Here is a 5579-nt window from a genome sequence, read left to right on the forward strand (position 1 = left end):
GGGACCGAAAGAATAATACAAGTTAATTAACCTACAAGCTAATTAAATATTATAGACCGATTAATTAATTAACAAATTAACTAATCTAATGAAAGCAGTAAACGGCCTCGGGAAGAGGGCCCAATGCAATGCGCGCTCGGCTCCGCTCCGCTCGGAAAGTCACTGCCATGCACAAGTTACCTCTGCTTTGACTGTTCTGCTTCTCTGGAAAGTGCATAACTCCCAAGGTTGCTTCTATGAGTGTTGTGGGACACTACCGACTGAGTGAGAACTCCACCGGCCATGGAGAATGGTCACCGGCCACAAAATTATGCTCTCGGCCAAACCTGTTTTGCCGGTCGGCACCCAACACTGCCGGCCGGCCAATTCTTCCTGCTGAAACCTGTTTGACAACAGCAGAGGGCAGGCAAGGCATGGCAATGTATATTCAAGCAAATGTATGCACCAACCACACTTCTTATCATGTTTATGACTCAAAGGAGGATGGGCCTCAATTCTCGGGCCACCAATCACGCATTTCCATGCATGACCGGCAAATCGTTTTAGGAAAACTGATTTTTGAAAGAAGTGCCAAACATGGACTGCTTTGCCAGATACAGAGTCGCCACCTAAATATTTTATTTTGGGAAATTTAGGAAACCCTGACTCGGTGCCAAAAGGCCACGTGTCCGTCATCACCAAAGTTGCCTCGGCTCGGGAACTTGGGTACGATTGGGGAAGGTCACTTCATGAGCACCCCCGCTCGCCCGGTCATGGACCGGCCTCTACTAACCATGATATCAATTTTTGAAAACATTGCGAGTTCTTATACCGGTTATTAGCCTAGGTTACTATGTGATGCGCACAGCATATAAGTATAGACCGGGTCGCCCAAATTGGAACAAAACATTTCATGTTTGCCTTTTTTGAAAGAGGTTTTGCTACCCGCAGGTAGGCTTGAAACATTTGATGATTTACTCCAATTCAGATAACCCGACCTTCACCCACAGGCATTCAGGCAGTTATATCATATAAGCACATAGCCTCATGGTAAGCATGCTATCATGGCATTCACTCACACGCATGCAAGGATGCTAAAGCATAAAACTCACCGAGTACTCCAAGCCAAAATAGAAACTATATTAGAAATCATGCATGATCCTAAGTGTACAGAAATGCCTAATGCAACACATGCAAAATGCAACTATAGCAGGCTCGGTTATTCTAAGATGGCATATGGAATGCTATAACTACCATGTATTCAATTTGGAATTGAAAGTACAATGCAGTTAGTATGATGCGCCGAGCCCGGTGCATGCAAAACAGATGAATGATGCAAACATGCTGTCATACTGTATGCTAATTGAAATATGCCCTAATCTAATCTTCATAAGCGGATAAATAAAAGGGAGAAAGACGTGGGGTTGGAAGACATACATCACACTCACGCACACTTATTACAGTTGTGCCCTCACTCGGAGGGTCCGAATAAATAATACAGTCCAAATATTACAGTCCCCAAAATAAAAGAATATTACAGTCCAAAATATTACAGAATTCTAATTAATTAATGAATTAACTAGAAAGCAAATAAACTGGCGTGCAAGCCAGGGACTGCCTTGCTTCTGGTGGATGATGCATGTCCGGACTGTCTTGCGCGGAAATCCACCGGAATGCCCCAATTAGCCTCTGTTTACACCTGTTATTTTTTGAAAAGCGTGCCAAGTCCCGGAAAGTTGCTGATTCCTGATTTTGCTGCAACAGAGAGCAAGAAAGGGGCATAGCAATGTATTTGCACAAATATATGCATGTCTCGATCCTCGTGCCACCAATCACGCATACCGAGGCATGATGGCAGAGGAGTCGAAATGCACAACTCAATATAGGATGAATGCACATGAAACTACAGCTAAAACCTAACTCCATCATGGATAATCCGGAGTGTCGGTGACTGGGGAATTGAGACACATTCCGTCACTCGGAGTACGAAACATACCTCGTTTCCCGTGCCCGGGCTAACTCATATTCCGGACACGATGCAATATGCATGATATGCGTGAAATGCAACTAAGATGCAATCCTAACATATACAATGCTATGAAAATGAGATGTCTCGAAATGCGTGCACACAGGCACGCAAACCGAGAAAATGACAGAATGCACTGAAAATGAGGTGCCTCGAAATATGTGCACGCGGGCACGCAAATCGAGGCGATGATAGGTGTCTCGAAATACGTGCACGCGGGCACGCAAACTGAGGCGATGATAGGTGTCTCGAAATACGTGCACGCGGGCACACAAACTGAGGCGATGATAGGTGTCTCGAAATACGTGCACGCGGGCACACAAACTGAGGCGATGATATGTGTCTCGAAATACGTGCACGCGGGCACACAAACCGAGGCGATGATATGTGTCTCGAAATACGTGCACGCGGGCACGTAAACCGAGGCGATGATATGAAAAAAGACAAATGGGCTTATACCAACATGAGTGAGCCTCAGCCGCACTCACATGAGATGCCGATGGCAGAAAACGAGGTGCCTCGAAATGCGTGCACACGGGCACGCAAACCGAGGCGGTGCATACGCAATGCAAATGACATGGAAAATGACAAATGGACTTATACTAACATGAGAGAGCCTCAGCCACACTCACATAAGATGCCGATGGCAGAAAATGAAGTGCCTCGAAATGCGTGCACACGGGCACGCAAACCGAGGCGATGCATACGCAATGCAAATGACATGGAAAATGACAAATGGACTTATACTAACATGAGAGAGCCTCAGCCACACTCACATAAGATGCCGATGGCAGAAAATGAAGTGCCTCGAAATGCGTGCACACGGGCACGCAAACCGAGGCGGTGCATACGCAATGCAAATGACATGGAAAATGCAAAATGGACTTATACTAACATGAGAGAGCCTCAGCCACACTCACATAAGATGCCGATGGCAGAAAATGAGGTGCCTCAAAATGCGTGCACACGGGCACGCAAACCGAGGCGGTGCATACGCAATGCAAATGACATGGAAAATGACAAATGGACTTATACTAACATGAGAGGGCCTCAGCCACACTCACATAAGATGCCGATGAATGAAAAACAAAGTGCCTCGAGATGCGTGCACACGGGCACGCAAACCGAGGCAATGGCAGAATGCGATGAAATGATATGGAAACATGATATGGGCTTATACCAACATGAGTGAGCCTCAGCCACACTCACATAGGATGCCGTCGGATAAAAATGAGGTGCCTCGAAATGCATGCACACGGGCACGCAAACCGAGGCAATGATAAAATGTGATGCGACATGGCAAAAATGATATGCAAGCATGCTAATGGAATTCCAGCAACAAAACAAGGGGAAAACAGCCCCGGGATGAGGCGAAATGACATGAAATGCAAGGAAATGTCCCGAAATGCAACATTAGGCACCCGAAATGACCTATAGCTATGCTAAACATGCACAATATGGACATGCAATGCAAAGACAAAAGCTAGACAGTCCCAAAAGATGCACTTTCACAGTTATAAACATGGCCAAACAGCAAGCATAGGTAAGGGAAAAATAGTATGCAAGAAAAGGGGGCAAAAGAGGGGTAATGAAGCAAGTGGTATAAACAAAACCCAAACTGAAAAATTTCCTTCTACAACACTGAAGAGGGACCAAAAATATGAACATTTACAGTATATGGCAGCCTCAAAATCAGTATACAAATATGCTAAAAATGTGATGCAAAACAAAGCTCAAAAGGTGCTATAACATGAAGTATACAAAATAATCACCAAACAGAAAAAAAGTGTTAATGAAACATGAAGTATAGATCAAAATAATACTATCTCTAGGCCTGTAAAATGGCCGAAAACAAAAGCATGGTAGGCTAACTAAACACGCAAGAAAACGAACCAAAAGGTAGCCAAAGAGGCAAGTGGTATATGCAATGCTCAAACTGAAAAATTCCCTTCTACAACATTGAAGAGGGACCAAAAATAAGCATATTTCCAGAACTGTAAAACAGCCAAAACAGAATACAAACATGCTACAAATGCAATGCAAAATTAGGCTCAAAAGTGGCTATAACATGAGGTATGCAAAATATTCCACAAATGGCCAAAGACCCTTAATGAAACATGTTAAGAAGGTCAAAATAAGACTATCTCTAGGCCTGCAAATCGTCCAAAAATGGAATCATAATGGGCTTCCAAAGCATGCAAGAAAACGGTATTTAAGGAGGACATTGAAGCAAGTGCAACATGGAGGGCTCAAACAGGGTTGAGCCCTTAATGAGACATGAAAATGAGCTCAAAATAATGATCTTTCCAGTTTTGGTCGGAGCTCAAATGTACAAGAAAGAAAGGCTAAGAAATGTTGCAAAAAATGAGCTCAAAAGAGAGAAAGTGGACTTACCCTTGAAGATCAATTCTTTTGTTGCTTCTTGGGCCAACTTTGTTGCCTCTTAGCTTCTGGAATTCCTCTCCTTGCTCTTGGAATGGAGTGGTGGTGGTAGAGCTTGGTGTTGTAGTGTAAATGGTGGTGTAGTACTTGAAGCTTTTTAGGAAAATGAGAGAGATGGAGGAGGATTTGTCTCTTGAGGCTTGAAGAACCAATTTTCTAACCTCCTAAAGGGGAGGAGAGGTTCTCTTTATATAGAGAAACCAAAGGGGCAAAGCTTCTCTTGGAAGCTTTGACCAAAAGGGCCAAGCTTCTCTTAGAAGCTTGGAGCAAAAGGGCCAAGCTTCTTGGAGAAGCTAGGCAAAAAGGGTCAAGAGGTTCAAGCTTCTTGGAGAAGCTAGCCAAAAGGGTCAAAAGGTTCAAGCTTCTTGGAGAAGCTAAACAAAAAGGTTCAAAAGGGTCAAGCTTCTTGGAGAAGTTTTAAAAAAAGGGTCAAAAGGTTCAAGCTTCTTGGAGAAGCTAAACAAAAAGGTCAAGCTTCTTGGAGAAGCTAAAAGAGGTCAAGCTTCTTGGAGAAGCTAAAAAAAAGGTCCAAAAGGGTCAAGCTCCCTCAAGAAAAGGTCTCGGTTAGGAGAAGTGGCCGATTGATCAAAAATAGTGGCCGGCCATGAACTTTTAGGGTCCTCCCAAGTGTGTAGATCACAGATATGTGGTCGAAAGTTGGCAACACTAACTCCAAGGTGTTCAACATTAGCCTGGAAGTTGGGAAAACGGGCGCCGGGAGGCTCCGGAGGAGAGATAACTGGTTGCTGCAACAATTGCTGGCCTCCCACCCTTCAGTGACCTTCCCTGTGATAAAACAGAGGTACCTGCCAAAAATGAACGAAAACCATTGCAAAACGAATGTTCCGGGGCCAAAACACGCAATTCGAGGTCCCGAAAATGGGCTGTTAAGCACCGAAAGTGGCATTCGACCACGAAGTGGGTTTCCGGGACCCCAGTGTCCCTCAAAAGGGAGCAAATAGGAAGTATGCCAAAAATCAGAGCAAACGGAGATGGTTAGGCGGTCCCGAACCGAGGCACACGGCCTGACGGTCCCGGAAAACCGGAAACCGGGCTCCGAAAAGGGCAAAATGGCCTACGGCCACCAAATGTAGCCTACAGACATTGAGAGATGGTCTACTAGACCTCTCCC

At 44.8% G+C, this 5579-nt stretch overlaps 1 long non-coding RNA gene across 1 annotated transcript; it reads right to left on the reverse strand.

The window, feature by feature from the left end:
• Positions 1 to 1343: 1343 nt before the first annotated feature.
• LOC145789504 (uncharacterized) lies at positions 1344 to 4609 on the reverse strand. The gene is made up of 2 exons (XR_014327499.1): positions 4400 to 4609; positions 1344 to 1734 (listed from the first exon to the last, which is right to left on the reverse strand). It is a non-coding gene; the product is annotated as an uncharacterized LOC145789504 (long non-coding RNA).
• Positions 4610 to 5579: the final 970 nt, after the last annotated feature.

This window comes from Camellia sinensis, chromosome 1 (assembly GCF_055761805.1).
Source record: "Camellia sinensis isolate YWXY chromosome 1, ASM5576180v1, whole genome shotgun sequence".
In the NCBI taxonomy this organism is placed as follows: Eukaryota; Viridiplantae; Streptophyta; class Magnoliopsida; order Ericales; family Theaceae; genus Camellia; species Camellia sinensis.